Source organism: Aegilops tauschii, chromosome 6 (assembly GCF_002575655.3).
Source record: "Aegilops tauschii subsp. strangulata cultivar AL8/78 chromosome 6, Aet v6.0, whole genome shotgun sequence".
Lineage (NCBI taxonomy): Eukaryota > Viridiplantae > Streptophyta > Magnoliopsida > Poales > Poaceae > Aegilops > Aegilops tauschii.
The window spans coordinates 109,913,987-109,930,813 of record NC_053040.3 but is presented as its reverse complement, the minus strand read 5'-3'; positions in this window follow the sequence as shown (position 1 = coordinate 109,930,813).

Here is a 16,827-nt window from a genome sequence, read left to right as displayed (position 1 = left end):
GGTAGAACACAAAGAGCGGAGCAAAATAGAGGGCGAGGCAGAGCTGTATGAGCGGCACTACCGCTGGAGCTAGCGGTACTACCATTGGCCGCTGCGGTACTGCCGCTTGGCCTAGCGGTACTACCGCTGGGACCGCGCACAGCGCCTACCACGAGCACAGGGAGAAGGAACAGGGAGGAGGGCCATTGAGCGGCACTAGGGGTGGTGGTAGCCGCGGTACTACCGCACACGAGCGGTACTACCGCTCCTACTACCGCTACTACTGCCGCTGAACCCGACACGAGAAAACCACGTCTTGAGTCGAGGCAGTACCAGCGCGGAACCGGAGCCGTACTACCGCTTATGGCCATGGGCGGTACTACCGCTGTGAGACAGCGGTACTACCGCTTGTGGTGATGCGCGGTACTGCCGCTCTGGCCCAGTGGTACTACCGCTAGCGCCATCCTTATGCCACTTCCACGAAAATAAGTACACCCCAAGGAAAACCAGAACTGCCACAACTTCTGCAAATGAGCTCTGAATAGAGCAAACTCAAGCTTGTTGGATAGAAGACAACAAATACTATCCAACAACGACAGGGGAGATATGCCAAAGAAATAGAAGAGAAAAACCTCCAACAGAGAAGAACCGTCATAACCTCCAACATCGAAATCATCATAGAAGATGCAAGTGAACTCCGTTTTCGATGAACTCGAGCTTGTCATCAAGATGACCATAAGCTCCAAATCTCACAAAGAGATGAACCAAACAAGAACGAAGTAAGAAGATGCAAGGATGCAATGGTTTGAGCTCTCTATGAATGATACAATCAAGCTACTCATCGAGAGCCCCCCTTGATAGTACGGAAATCGATCCTATAACCCGGTCTCCCAATTACCACCATGAGACTGGTAAAATAGAAAATCTATCAAGGGCAAACCTTTGCCTTGCACGAAGTCCAATTGAGCTAGATGATGATGATCTTGACTCCCTCAAGTTGGACCACCTTTCTTGATTGCGCTGGCTCGATGAAGACTAGATGATTGCTCCCCCATAGTCCACCATGGGTGAGCCACTCTTCGGCACATCTTCACAAGTCCATTGACCCCACAATGGACGGCAAGCTTCAAGGATGATCTCTTCGTGATGCTCCACTTGAACTTGCACACCGCAAACTTGATGACGATCACCACTTGATGTCATCCTCCATGGGTTGTATGAGATCTTCCTCTTAATGCAAACCCATGGAAGCAAATCTAACCCCGCATTGAACTCCCACAAAGACCATGGGTTAGTACACAAAGTGCAATGGACAATGCTTACCAAACCGTGAGATCACTTGATCCCACTCGGTGTATCTTATACGCTTTGTGTGATGATCAACTTGAATCACTCTCTGTACTTAGTCTTGATCAACCTTGACTCTTTCCAACTCTCTTCATTTGGATGATGTATGACCAATCTTTGGATAATTCCTTAATAGCACCTTGGTCAACTCAAAAACTCCTTTAAACCAACACATGGTCTTCAAGAAATGCCTATGGATCAACCTTCAAATATAACTCAATGCAACCATTAGTCCATAGAGAATGTCATCAATTACCAAAACCACACATGGGGGCACCGCATGTCCTTTCAATATGGATCTCCAAGAGACCATTGTATTGAGAATCAAAAGATAGAGAGGAAGCCATCTAGCTACTAACTACGGACCCGAAGGTCTACAAAGAACTACTCACGCATCATCGGAGAGGCGCCAATGGAAGTGGTGAACCCCTCCATGACGGTGTCTCGATTGGATCTGGTGGTTCTGGAATCTGCGGCGGCTGGATGAATCTTTCGTCGACTCCCCTAGGGTTCTGGTATTTTTGGGGTATTTATAGAGCAAAGAGGCGGTCCGGGGGCACCCGAGGTGGGCACAACCCACCAAGGCGCGCCAGGGCCTCCTGGCGCGCCCTGGTGGGTTGTCCCCTCCTCGGGACTCCCCGCAGGTGCAACCAGGGCCCATCTTCTCCCTTTTGGCCCATAAAAAATCTCCATAAAGTTTTGAGGCATTTGGACTCCGTTTGATATTGATTTCCTGCGATGTAAAATTCACAGAAAGAACAACAACTGGCACTTGGCACTATGTCAATAGGTTAGTACCAAAAAATTATATAAAATGACTATAAAATGATTATAAAACATTCAAGATTGACAATAAAATAGCATGGAACAATCAAAAACTATAGATACGTTGGAGACGTATCATTCAACCAACCCCCACGTTCACTATTCATCAAGAGGCAGCAGGTTCGATCGGCTTCAGTTAGCAGCAATAGCGAAGGAATCCCTCGATCGGGTTCGCTTAACAGCCAGGGATCGATCGACCGCTCAGGTTCAGTAACATAGCTAGTGCAATCGCTCAGGTTCAGGAAGCGAACGCCTCGCTCGGGTTCAGTTAGAGCCCAACGCCTCGCACACACGCGCGTACGTGTATGAGAGAAACGCGCAACCCCTCTGTGCGTCGCTCAACCCCGACCACCCACCATAACCGGGAACTCCCCAATATTTTCCTCGCCCTCGCTTCTACCATGATTTTTTCCGTCATGGATGGCCCGGAGAATGTCATGCAGGTGCGTCCCCGGCCCGCCCAGGACGAAAAGCCCATTTTCTGTCATGATTTTTTGTCATAGAAGTAGGAGCCCACCACATCTATGATGATACCGGGTTTTGTCACAATTGTCGTCATAGAAGTGTCATAAGCATGACAGAAAAAATTTGTTCGGCCCAAAATGTCACGGATGTGTCTTTTTTGTAGTGCATAGGTTGACGCGTATGCTTTCCTGAAAAAAGGTTGATGCACACGCAACACCGTGTCAACTTAGAAACACACGAGAGCAGTGACTGTTGGATGTCCATCCAACGGCCGTCATGCTTCTTAAATCTCTGCTCTTCCTGCTCCAGCCGCTCAAACAAGCGCCGACGGGACTGTCTGCTCCCTCCTACCACGGCCGGCTGTGCTGCTGCGCAGGCCTCACCACCCCATCGTACTCCCATCGCTGGCCTAGCCATCCCCGTACTCACCCAGACCTCCTGTTATTCTCCAGCGACGGCAGCCTCACACTACAACCGAAGCAGTAAACCCTCGTACTCCCCTCCGTGTGGGAAACAACTGCCGAGTCTTCCCCGGCTCCTGGTCATTCCCTTACTAGGCCTCACTGTCGTCCTTGCCTTGGTGCTCTCGACACGGCGTAGTCAACGTGGTCAAGGAACGACTTCCATCGGAAGAGGACTCCACATGGAGAGGCTGACAGCTAGGTCCACGGCTGTGGCAAGGAAGTGCCTCCTTATTACGCGCAAACTAATGATTCCTCCACCTGACAGCGGGGACCCACCGGAAGGGCCTCTGTTTTTCGTGAAAAAAACACTCCCCCCGCTGACAGCTCGGACCCACCAGCTATATCTTCACACGCAAGGAAGTGCCTCCTTATTACGCACAAAAAAATAATACCCCAGCTGCTAGGTGGGACCCACCATATTTCAAGGCTGACTTGTGGGCCTACTAAGTTGACGCGGACGCAAGGCTTTGTCAACTTGATCAATATAAACGATTCTACCTGCGGTGACTCTACGATGTCCATCCAACGGCTGTCGTGCTTCTTCAACCTCTGGTCTTCTTGCTCCAGTCGCCCAAACCATCACGGGTCGTGCCGCCTGCTCCTACCTCCCGTGGCCGGCTGTGCTGTCGTGCAAGCCTCACCGTCCCCTCCTACTCCAATCTCTGGCCAGGCTATCCCTCTACTCACCCAAAAGCTCTATTATTCTGCGGCGATTATAGCCTCACACCGCAGCCGAACCAGTCAACCCTCATACTCCTCTCCGTGTGGGCATCCACTACCGCATCTTCCCTGGCTCCGCGTCGTCCCCTTCCTAGGCCAAGCCGTCGTCCACCGCCTTGGTGCTCTCGGTGCGGCGTGGTCAACGTGGTCAAGGAACGACTTCCATCGGAAGAGGGCTGTACGTGAAGAGGTTGATAGTTGGGTCCACGGTTACAGCAAGGAAGTGCCTCCTATTACGCGTAAAATAATTATTCCTCCACTAGACAACAGGGATCCACCAAAAGGGACTCTGTATTTTGCGAAAAAAGTGTTTCCCCCTGACAACTGGGACCCACCAGCTACATCTTCGCAAGCAAGGAAGTGCGTCCACACTACGGGCAAAAAATTTATTCTTCCCCTGGCGGCTGGGACCCACCAGCTATATCTTCGCACACAAGGAACCGCTGGGACCCACCCGGTCGAAGCGTATGTAATGTTGTCTGTCTGGTCACGAACGTGTATGTACATACTAGTGGATCGGTCTCTCTGCAGCGATGAACTGTGGCCGAGTAAGGAGCATCACATGTTGTAGTAGAGGCGCGGGCGTAGCATGTCACGGAGTCCCGTCTATATCGTGTACATGTACGTATAACCACGCTACAAGAAAGTAAATACGGCTACGTACGTTCATACGGGTAGGGTCTCAAACGCGTAAAGCGATGTCGTCCTATTCATCAGAAGCCAACTGGCTGGGTCGCAATGGAGGAAACAGCGTCGTGTTCGTCGGGAGGCAACAGACTAGGTCTAAATGCGTCGTGTTCATCGGGATCCAACCGGCTTGGACGGAATAGCTGAAACAGGGTCTGGCGTACCGCAGAACGGAGTAAACGGCCCTCTATTCGACCGGCTATGGTCGAAACGGGATCCTGTTCATCGGGAGGGGTCTGGCGTACCGCAAAACGGAGGAAACATACTTGTGTTCGAGCTCCTATGGTCGAAACGGGGTGCTATTGATCGGGAGGGGTGTGGCGTACCACAAAACGGAGGAAATAGACTTCTGTTGGAGCGCCTACGGTCGAAACGGGGTCCTGTTCATCCACCGTCTACTACCTTGCTTCAGCCTCCACGGGCTACTATTCATCCACCGTCGACCTCCTCCAGCCTCCACCAGCTATTGTTCATCCATGGGCTGCTGTTCATCCAGCCTCCACCGGCTACTGTTCACAGAGCCTCCACGGGGTCCTGTTCATCCACCCCCAACCGGCTGGGGTGCCGCGGCCTCCTCAGGGTCCTGTTCATCCAACGACAACAGCCTACTACCACAGGGTCCTGTTCATCCAACCCCCACCGGGAACTGTTCATCCACAGCCAACCAACCGGCTCGACTCACCATGTCTCGACTCGTTCTACGTATCGCGCGCACGATAGCAACGGTCATTGTTCATCGAGCGGCAACCAACACCGGCTGGCTACGTCTCACAAAGGGGCTCGATTGGCTTCAGTAAGCAGCAGCAGTGTCCATCGCTCGGTTCAGTTAGCAGCAGCACCGAAGGAATCACTCTGGTTTAGTCAGCAACGAGTGAATCGCTCGGGTTCAGTTAACAACCAAGGGATCGATCACTCGGGTTCTGTAATGTAGCTAGCAGTGCATTCACTCGGTTCAGTTATAGCCCAACGCCTCACACACACGCCCGTACACAAGAGAAACGCGCAAACCACAGTGCATCGCTCGGACCCGACCAGCCACCGTAACCGGGAACTCCCCGATATTTTTCTCGCCCTTGCTTCTACCACGATTTTTTTCGTCATGGACGGCCCAAAGAATGTCATGCAGCTGCGTATCCGGCCCGCCCAGGACGAAAAGCCCATTTTATGTCATGATTTTTTTCATAGAAGTAGGAGCCCACCACATCTATGATGATACCGAGTTTTGTCACAATTATCGTCATAGAAGTGTCATAAGCATGACAGGAAAAAAATTCGTTCGACCCAAAATATCATGGATGTGTCTTTTTTTGTAGTGTAGGTAGCGTGCGGGATGCAGAGGTGTTGAACAGGGCCCTGGTGGGAGGAGACGATGGCTCTGAGGAGTTCAAATTCAGGAAGGACAGATATCTGACGACAATCGAGATTGAGAGGCGCGGTGCGCCAGAGAGTGCACCACCGAGATGCGAGGACTTGTGTGCGGCAGCAATCCTTGGTGGGGAGAAGGGAGATGATCTCCCCAAGGATGGCGTCCGGGAGATCACTGATGCGGTCCACCAGAGATTTTATGGGTTCCTCAGATCTGGGTGGGGGGCTCGCCGCTTCTCCCCGCACTGCCGGGTGCAAGATCTACAACCGGCGTCGTCACTGGCGGGAGCCTCATCTTCTTGGCGCTGGGGCCAGCTGACTCCATTTTCCTTGCGGGCGTCGCACCGAGCTCACGGGTTTGAGCAGAGTAGCAAGAGACGAGTCTAGTGGCAGTGCGAGTGGGGAAGAAGGAGGGCTGGGGTTTTCTGTTGCAGCGAGGAAGAAGAGGAGCAGGCGTTTTCTGTACGAGTGAGGAAGAAGGTGAGCGGGGGTTTTCTGTACAAAAAGTGAGGAAGATGGGGAGCGGGGGGGATTGGGGGGAGATGGAAGCGGGAGTGTCCAACGAGCCGCAGTAAGTGGAGGCGAGGAGGAAGGAGGGTTTTTCTGGGATCGCCCCTCTTCAAGAAATATGGGCTTTTCCTCACCAAAAAAACAAATGGGCTTTAAGATGGATTTGCTATTGTATCGGCCTGGTCAGCTGCCGTGCTTCGTCCTGGACTGTCTTAACACTAGAGGCAGCCCATAAGAGACACTCTCTAGCTCTCCCAGCTTATTGCCCATTCAAAAGAAGAAAAAGAGATGCCCCCAGCTTATGGCTCCTCATCGGTTTTCAACTTGAAAAAAAGTTATGCCCCTTCTCGGGCCCGCTTGGCATCCACCAAATTAGAGGATGCGGTATTGCATGCAGACACTCACACTGGTCCACAATATACTTACTAGTAGATTGTAAAGGTTCACAGGCTAGTCAACATTCACATTAAAACTAAGCTTCAGAAGATACGGTATGCATACTAACATTCACAAGCACAAAAGTTCAGCATGTTTATGCATCTCAATGATTCACCATACTATAACCAATACAAAGATGTGAGAAGGTGTAGAAATAAAAAAACGATCGATGCTTCTCTGAGCAAAGGGCCTCTCTGCGCACACATTAACTTCCTGGGCAGGCTTGTTTCTTCTCAATGTTGCGAGCACTTTGAGCATGTTGGAAACTCCACAGCTAGCTGACTGCCTCATCTTGCAATTGATGCTGACATATTTGCAGCAAACGCAGGAGGCAATAGGGATGACTCAACATAAGACCATATTGTGCAGTTCCCCTGAAATCATCTTCATTGTCCTGAATCTGAAAAGATAGGAAAACAATAGCTATACTTAAACAGTGTTGCAAAACAGTAGCACATATTAATAGCTCGGCATGAAAAAACACGATCATCTGGACGAAGAGGATACTGACTTGCCTGAGGAAGATTATAAATAATTTCATAAGTCATTAGTTGATTTCCACCTTCAGGTCTCATCGCATGCCATGGAGGAAATTCTATCCAATCGATCAGTGCAATTCCTTCCGTGTGGCTGTAGAAAATTTGTGACACACCCCAATATCTTTTTTGTGCAGTTCCACTAAAATGATGCACCGCTGTTTGCACGACCCCTACTCGTCGGCCAGGCCATATATGACTCGGGACTCTTTTATCTTGCGTTGGAGTTGCGCTTGCACTGCTTGTTTGCTCCTCCACACACGACAAGATCGTTCCACACTGCAATCAGCAAGTCAATGTACGAATAAGCTTATTTTATCTTGAGGTGGTCATTGTACCTAGTTACGAATGTAGGAATACCTGGAGCACCATGAGGTTAGCTGACAGCAGGTACATGCAGCCATATAATTTTGTGCGGTGCTACCAAAATTGAGGTTTGTGTCCCTTCCCCTTCTGATGAGAATTCTTCTTGAAGTTGGTAGAATATGACGGCTTGTTCTTTGCATCAAACTTGCCTTTCCCATGAGATTTGTTCTTGTTGTTTTTGGGCTTGTTGGGCTGGAAGTTCTTCTCGTGTACCATGTGGGCACTAGTAGCCCCCTCACTGACTCGAGTACGTGTGTCTTTTGCTCTCACCTTCTCTTCAAAATCAAGAGTGCTAATGAGATCCGAAACGGATAACTCATGTCTCTTGTTTTTCAGAGAAGTAGCAAAATTGTTCCAAGAAGGTGGAAGCTTGGCAATGATGGTCCCAGCAACAAATTTTTCCGACAACACACACTTAAAGTACTCAAGTTCCTTAGCGAGTATTGTATCTCATGAGCCTGCTGAACAAGAGAGCGCTCATCGGTCATCTTGTAGTCACAGAATTGCTCCATGACGTACAACTCGCTGCCAACGCCCGGGGCCCCAAACGTGGCCTCGAGCGCAGCCCACATGTCTTTACTGCTGTCAAACGACATATATGAATCCACAATGGAATCGTCAAGAACACTTAGAAGGGCGGCTTTGAAAAGAGGGTATCCATGTTCTCAAAAGCTTCCTATTGTGCAGGATTAACATCGCCCTTAGGCTTGCCCTTAGTGGCGTCATAGCAGTACATGATCTGAAACCAGTATACTGCTCTCGTGCGCCACCTTTTATATTGCACCCCCTTGAAGGTAGGCGGCTTCAAAAGCGCAGCAAAACCACTCAGAGTAAATTGCCTATAATCAGGTTTTTGGATTGGATTGTTCAATATATGAGCAAATTACTATGACATTTAATCCGAATCAACAGTAAATAGATCATGACGACAATTGCAAATATCAAAGTAATGATGCGGACTAAACCAGGAGAACAGAATCACATACTGTGCAGCGGGAGCAGAACCGCTGTGGTTGACGTTGTCACTCATGTCATTGATGAAGAGGTTACCGAGGTCGGGGAAGAAGGTTGTCGTTGAGGAAGTCGTCACTGGCAGCAGTCGCACAAGTGTGCTCCCGAAAAACCTGATCGCCCTCTCCCGTACAGGATCACGAAATCGGGGTTCCGGAGGACTGCTGTCCCTTTTTGCGGTGCACGCCGGAAGGAGGGATGGAGAAGACTTGCGTGGCGGTGCTATGATCTGGAACGGTGCGAAACCATATGATACAGCGGCAGCTAGGGTAGAGCCTGTTAGGTCGGTCGTGCGAGTAAGAGCAAGTAGGCCGGCCGAGCAAGTACTAGCAGGCCTTTGGCCCAAACCCCATGTCCAAGTCAATCATAGCCCCATTGTCCAAAAGAATCGGAAACGGCTGAGTAATTAAGGCATCTATTAATTATTAATTAATGACTTAATAAATTTTCCGACCAACAAAAATTTAGACCACGTGCATAGCTTTTGTCCTTGGACAGGCTCGTTCCCGAAGAGCGCGCATGTAGGTTTCCTATTATCATGCTCATGCAAGTGCTAAAATAGATCACATTATAAAGTGGTGCAACTCACACTCACCTAGCAGTATGGGACTAAACTTTAGTCCCACACCATGCTCTAAAGTTACTCTCCGCTATGAGTAGTCTAAAATGCCGAGCGTGCAGCGGGTGGCGCCCTCGGCCGGCGCGCCGCTTCAATGGCGGACGCAGTGAGAGGTCGCGTCACCCTGACTTGCCATCAATGTGGAGCGGCAGGCTCAGCTGACGCGGGTCGGGAAGCGCGCGCGAGAGGGGGTAGTGGTTTTTGGTGGGCCAGGAAGGTGAGAAGCCAGCTTGGGATCGGTCCGGACGGGGAAATATCAGGTGCTCCCATCCTTTCGGTGCTCCCATACTCTAACTGCTAGTACAATTATAGTACTACAATAAGTGTGGGCTATGTAGAGGGTGTAGTAAGCAAGCTTCTCATCGTTCTACGAGTTGACAGGACACATCAAAGTAGTAGTTTTTTTAAACGTACATCAAACTACTAGTGTAGGCAAAGAGGGCCGACCATGTCCATGGCTACCATCTCATCCCATGCTCCGTCATTGAGTACGTGCACAATTCATGTGCCATTCAAGAAAAAAATTGCGTACGTGCCATCGAAGAAAAAAATAAAAAAAACATGCCACCGCGTCATGGTCGAACTTTGATTCGTTCACGCGTGGTTCTCGACCCTCCACTAAGTGAACAACTACTACACGCGTCAAATTATCATGTGATATGCCTCTTCATCCAGAAATGAGCTCCACCGTGTACCCGCATGTGTGTGTTAGGGAATGAGGCACATAGTACATGCATCCGTGCGTGCAATTCTTCTCTTCGTGCATGTACTCCTTTTTTTGCGGGTGATTCGTGCACGTACTCGGCCTACGTTGGTGACCGTTGGTGAGTCTCACTTGTATCTACATCTCTAAATGTACATATGCATCTACGTCTACACTACATCTACATATACTATAGTACAACAAGTTTTAAACATGAGACCAGCCATTTTCTTGCCTGACACGCCTAGCCCATATCGCTTCTCACTCCTCGTCTTTCTCAAAGTACGTCCGGCAGGAGATTTTACCATCGATTGAGGTCGGTTCGCTCACACTCGCTCCCACATGTTATAAATCTAAAAAGAATAGTGGTATGACAATACGAAGCGCTCTGACCGGCGGACCAAATGCGACAGGCGTGCCGTGAGTGGGTCCAGTTTCTCGTAAGGTGACTTATTACGCACCTCGACGGAGGAAGCACCTTGCTCAAATTTGGCACTTTTCCAGGCTCATTATGTGCATTCTCTAGACATTTATTAGCCCAGATACTCCCTTCATTTTTATTTACTCTGCATATTAGATTTGACTGAAGTCAAACTTTATAAAGAGTTTGACCAAGTTTATAGAAAAAGATATGAACATTTACAATAGCATATCTATATGATGGGAAAATGTATTCAATAATGAATCTAATGGTATTCATTCATTATTGTATATGTTAATAATTGTTTCTATAAAAACTTTGTCAAAGTTTACAAAGTTTGGCTTTGACCAAAGCTAATATGTAGAGTAAATAAATATGGAGGGAGTACATCAAAAACCTAACTACAGCTACACGGGTGTGGTGAGAGGGATGTGGATTGACGTTCGATCATGGTGCATCCTACGGTGCACACGCGCGATCCGCGTGCCTGTGGTTCCGGCCAATCACAACACAACCCTGGTCGGCTGAGCGCACACTGTTTCCAGAGGCGACGGAAATGAAGCGTGTGCGATAGTAATAAATGACCAAGATTGTAGGGGAATCTGAATTTCCTGCGTCGTTTGTCCTTGAGCTCTAAAAAACCACCGCACTGTACGGTTTTCCTTCCTCCCTCACAAAATGTTGCCCGCTTCTCTTCTCCCCCCTTTCGGTTATAATCCTACGAATCAAACAACGCACATAGGAAAAATTCCTAAGGATTAGAATCCTCCAAAGTTCCTTTGAGAATCCTTTGAATCAAATAAGCCCTTATAGGGCTCAATTAACAAATCTCACCAACCATTGGCACCGTGTACTTAGAGCAAGTACAACAGTGGGCTTATAGCCCGCTTACATGGCGTTTTTGCCTGTGTTGAGGAAAGAGGTGTGAAAAAGTAAGGTGAGTGGGCTCTCATGCAAGAGCCTAGATGTATATGCATTCCTAGGTAAATGCAATAAATGTGAAGAAAGAGCTAGAGAGAAGATGAAAAGTACTAATGTAATAGCCAACCTTATAGCCCACACTATTTTATGAGTGCATATAGATGATGGCTATAGATGACATGGTGGTTCCTTATAGCCATCAGTTGGCTATATTATTAACCATGCTCTTATGGTTTCTTCGTCCGAGCAACTTACTCTTGGAATATTGGAGTACAAGCGCATTCAACGAAGAGTAAAATGATGGTTGCTTCGCCCAAGCAAATTTGACTAGTACTGCGGGAAAGGTGGAGCTCTGTGATTTGACTGCTCATTAGTCATTATTACTAGGGCGCAATGAGCGGGGTGAATCTCGCCAGTGGTTGTGCACTCAATATTGGCGCATGGCACGTGGACCCGGATTCTGGTTGTTCCACATGTGGGCGAAAGGAAGTTTGAATGATTTGTGGCATTGCTATCAAGCTTCCGGGATATGTTTATATGTGTACACATAATTTTCCAGCATAATGAAATTGTGATGTATGCTATGAAGCTTTCAACTTTGGTTTCATGTGTCCTCTTGCCTCAAAAGTTGTCTCGTTACAACGTTCCATCAAATACAAAGGAAACTAACATGCATGCTAATGCATCTCAATGATTCATAGATCAGCGTCAAAATTTACATCACAACTGAATACAAAGTTGTGAGAATGTGTACAAATAAAGAAAAATAAAAATTGAAGGATGATGTCCGCAGGCATGGTTCCATTTCCTGGCGTTCATTTGTTTGTAGCTAGTTTCACGCAGCTCTATAGAAGACATGTTAGCCAAGAAAGGTTTCTATGGTGGACATGGACCATCCGATCATTTTGTGCAGTTCCACTAAAATTGAGCTGAGCATCCCTGTTTGCAAAGATATTGAAAAAGTGTGATTACATTAATAGTGGCACCAGTAGTTGTTGATGAAACATACACACACAAGTAGAAAAGCCAATCTCCCTTTGTGCAGTCGCACTGAAATGTAGAGATGTTGTTCGTGTGACATTTTAGTAGAACTGCACAAGACACTCTTAAGAAAAAGTGATTTGTGCAGTTCACCAAAAGGTCGTAATACCAACGAGAGGAAATGGATAGCCCTGTTTGCAAAAAAGAGGTAGAAAGGAAACAATTACTGGCCAATAACAGTTCATGACACATACGCCGACAAAAAAAGAAGCACATTCCTTATCCTAAGGGAAGATAGCAGCACGGTTGTTTATGTAAAACTATGTGAGGATGATATTGCAACATGTAAAGTACGCTAGCCGAGCTATGTTTTGGGCAAAGAACTAGGGAAGATCCACATGCAGGATTTTCCACATGCAGCATCGTGGGAAGATGGGCAGTCGAGCAAGGTCGGAGGAAGTTGTACCTGAGGGTCGTCGGGATGTAACTAGAAGGGCGTCGACGGTCGGGATCTGCCCATACTGCGGCAAAGAGCAAGTGGCGAAGGCCCTACCGCGCCGGAGCTTGGTCAGAGAGAGCGGTGGGTACCGCAGATCGGGACGTGCTGCCTCGACGGATTCGAACGGAGAAACGATGCAATCCTCCCTTTCCACCGGCGGACGGGATGCGGCCGGATCAGTGACCAACGGTGAGAGAGAGAGAGGCCACCGCCGCCTTGTGAGAGATAGTGTGACGAGAGACAAACCCCGACAGGCAGGCTCCACTGTAGTATATAGTGGAGCGGATTTCTTTTTTCTCGATAACAATTGTTTTATATTTTGTACTTGCCATATATAACTTTATTTAAAACTAACGCGTCAAGTCGAACTTTGTTCCGTGTGCGTGTGGTACACGACCCTCCTTCAAGTACGTGGGCTGCCTTTTCGTATAGAAATGAGCTCCACTGTGTACCATGCGGGTGTGGCCGGGAACGAGACGTGAGTACGTGCGTCGTGCGCGCACCTCTTCTCTTCATGCAGGTAACCCACGTACGTGGGTGTGTGAGAGAGATGGTTTTTTTACTCAAAAAAAGATGGTTTGTCCGAACCAGAGGCAATGTGTCGATGATATCTCAAACAAAAAATGTAACATATGCAATGTGTGTGAAACAGAGGCCTGGATATATCATATATAGAGGGATCGATCCACGAGAAGAGAGTGGATGGATCATTGGTGTGAGATATCGATAGAATCAAAGAGAGGGGTGAAGTGTGTGGGTGCACGATCGATAAAGAGTGCCATCAAATTTGTGTTTGTCCACGTCAAAGATATAGGGTGGCTGGCTGATGACCCACAAGTATAGGGGATCAACCGTAGTCCTTTCGATAAGTAAGAGTGTCGAACCCAATGAGGAGCAGAAGGAAATGACAAGCGGTTTTTAGCAAGGTAATGTCTGCAAGCACTGAAATTGTCGGTAACAAGTTGTTTGATAGCAAGATAATTTGTAGCAAGCAAGTAACGGTAACAGTAACAAAAGTGCAGCAAGGTAGCCCAATCCTTTTGAGGCAAAGGATAGGCCAAAATGGTCTCCTATAATAAGCAAAGCATTCTTGAGGGTACACGGGAATTTCATCATATCACTTTCATCATGTTGGCTTGATTCGTGTTCACTACTTTGATAATTTGATATGTGGATGGATCGGTGCTTAGGTGTTGTTCTTACTTGAACAAACCTCCTACTTATGATTAACCCCCTCGCAAGCATCCGCAACTACGAGAAAATATTAAGATAAAATCTAACCATGGCATTAAACTTTTGGATCCAAATCGGACCCATACGAAGTAGCGCATAAACTAGGGTTTAAGCTTCTGTCACTCTAGCAACCCATCATATAATAACTACTCCACAATGCATTCCCTTAGGCCCAAATATAGTGAAGTGTCATGTAGTCGACGTTCACATGGCACCACTAAGGGAATCACAACATACATATCATCAAAATATCAAACACATATCAAGTTCACATGATTACCTGCAACATGACTTCTCCCATGACCTCAAGAACAAAATTAACTACTCACAAATAATAATCATGCTCAAGATCAGAGGGGTATTAAATAGCATAATGGATCTGAACATATAATATTCCACCAAATAAACCATATAGTGATCAACTACAAGACGTAATCAACACTACTAGTCACCCTCAAGTACCAATCTAAGGTTCCGGTACAAAGATTGAACACAAGAGATGAACTAGGGTTTGAGAGGAGATGGTGATGTTGAAGATGTTGATGGAGATGGCCCTCCCCAAGATGGGAGAGTTGTTGGTGATGACGATGATGATGATTTCCCACTTCGGGAGGGAAGTTCCCCCGGCGGAATCGCTCCGCCGGAGGGCAAAAGTGCTCCTGCCCAAGTTCCGCCTCGAGACGGCGGCGCTTCATCCCGAAAGTCCTCTCCTAATTTTTTTCTAGGTCAAAATGACTTATATACCAGAAGATGGGCGCCAGAGGTGGGCCGAGGAGCGCACAACCCACCAGGGCATGCCTAGGCTCCCTGGCGCGCCCAGGTGGGTTATGCCCACCTGGTGGGCCCCCTCTGGTAGTTATTTGCTCCAATAATTCTTAAATAATCCATAAAAAATCTTCGTGAAGTTTCAGCTTATTTGGAGTTGTGCAGAATAGGTAGCTCTGCGTGCTTTTTCAGGTCCAGAATTCTAGCTACCGGTATTCTCCCTCCTTGTGTAAGCCTTACATATTATGAGAGAAAAGGCATTAGAATTACTCCCAAAAGCATTATTATGCATAAATAATTATAAATAACAGTAGGAAAACATGATGCAAAATGGACGTATCACTGGCCTACTGGAATGTGAGAGGGGAGAGGTGCATTTTGTCTCTCTCGCATGGATACCTACCTACGGCGTTCGACTATCGGTGTGGGGGGCATAGAGACCTAACTATAGAAAGGTAGATCGACTGGTATGTGTGTGGAGAAGGAGAGAGACCTAGATATGTATTGAGGGAGAATGATTGGCATCCATGCATATGTGTAGCAGAGGAATAAGGTTCGAAGAGAGACAAAGCTAGAGTGTCGGAGGGTTGCTGGTCGAGTTGCTTTTCACAAATGGCGGGAGAGGTCTGCTAGACAAACGGAGGGTACGACTGCAATATCAATAAGAGAGGGCACTGGTACAGCGAGGTCCTATACAAACAGTTTTTAACCCCTTTCCGCGACGACATTTGGAACCGTCACCAAGTGAGTGTGGGCGATAGGGGGTCCTTCCCACATGACCCAGAAACCGTCGGGGATATGCCCTCCTGGCACACACGCTCGGCAAAATGAGGTCGTGTGCGACTGGCGAGCGCTCAAATATGGTTATACGTATAGTAGTGCTAAAAAATACAATTATACAGGCGAAATTGTTTCCGGTCGCAAGTACATCCCACACAGTCAGTCCCCGCTAAACGTTTCCGTTCGTATGTACATCCCACACAGTTGCTCCAAGGAAAATGTTTCCATTCGCGGGTACATCACATACAATTTCCCCCCTTAAATCTTTTGTGATAGCATTGCCATTGCACACGATATTATCAATTTTATCGTTTGCGTTATTGAATGCATCACACACGGTGCGTAGAAGAAACTGTGTGGCAAAGGCTGTCCATCACACAGTTTTTATGTGGTAAACGTTTGCGCAAGGTGGCCTAACACAAACAGTTTTGAAGAGAATGTCGTGTGTGATTGTTCATTGATCCAACACGGTTTATTCCTAGAAATTGTGTGCGTTGCCTGAGGTCATCGCCCACGGTGTTTTCTGAACAACCGTTTGCAATAGAAAAACCCAATTAGCAGGCTAATTGGCCCTACTAATTGGCCATTAGCAGGCTAATTGCCCTATTATTAATAATCCATTTATTAATCTAATTGACATTCATATTAAGCACATGATATATTTCATTTCCATATTAAGGAAGCAGGATTTCATAATTGAAATACATCAGAGTACAACATGATATAGCTTCAGCACTCAGCTACCCCATTACACAACTGCACCAGCACCAAGTTTCACATGCAACATCTAGAACCTTTCGAAATTATCATCATAGACGGTACATAGAAAGATGCATCTCATCTGGAAAACTGCTGAAGCAGAAGGCGAATATTGAGCCTTCATTCATGTTGAAGGTCTTTGCAACTTTAGGCTAGTGCCTGTGGATGATTGACCGTCCATCCTTCGCCCTCTTCAAGAACACTTCAATATTGAACCGTTGGTCTTGTATGAAAACCTTCCTCGCCTCCTGACCATAGAGGTGGTTTGAGAGGTAATCATCAGTGAACTACTTTGCAAAGGCCTGAAAACAAGGATGTGCATAAATATCTTCTCTATATTGGAAAAGGGGCAAAGGGATGAAAAAAAGGCAAGGTATAATAGTTAGTACCATCTTGTAGTTAACTGATGTCTTCTTCATTGTGCAGACAAAGA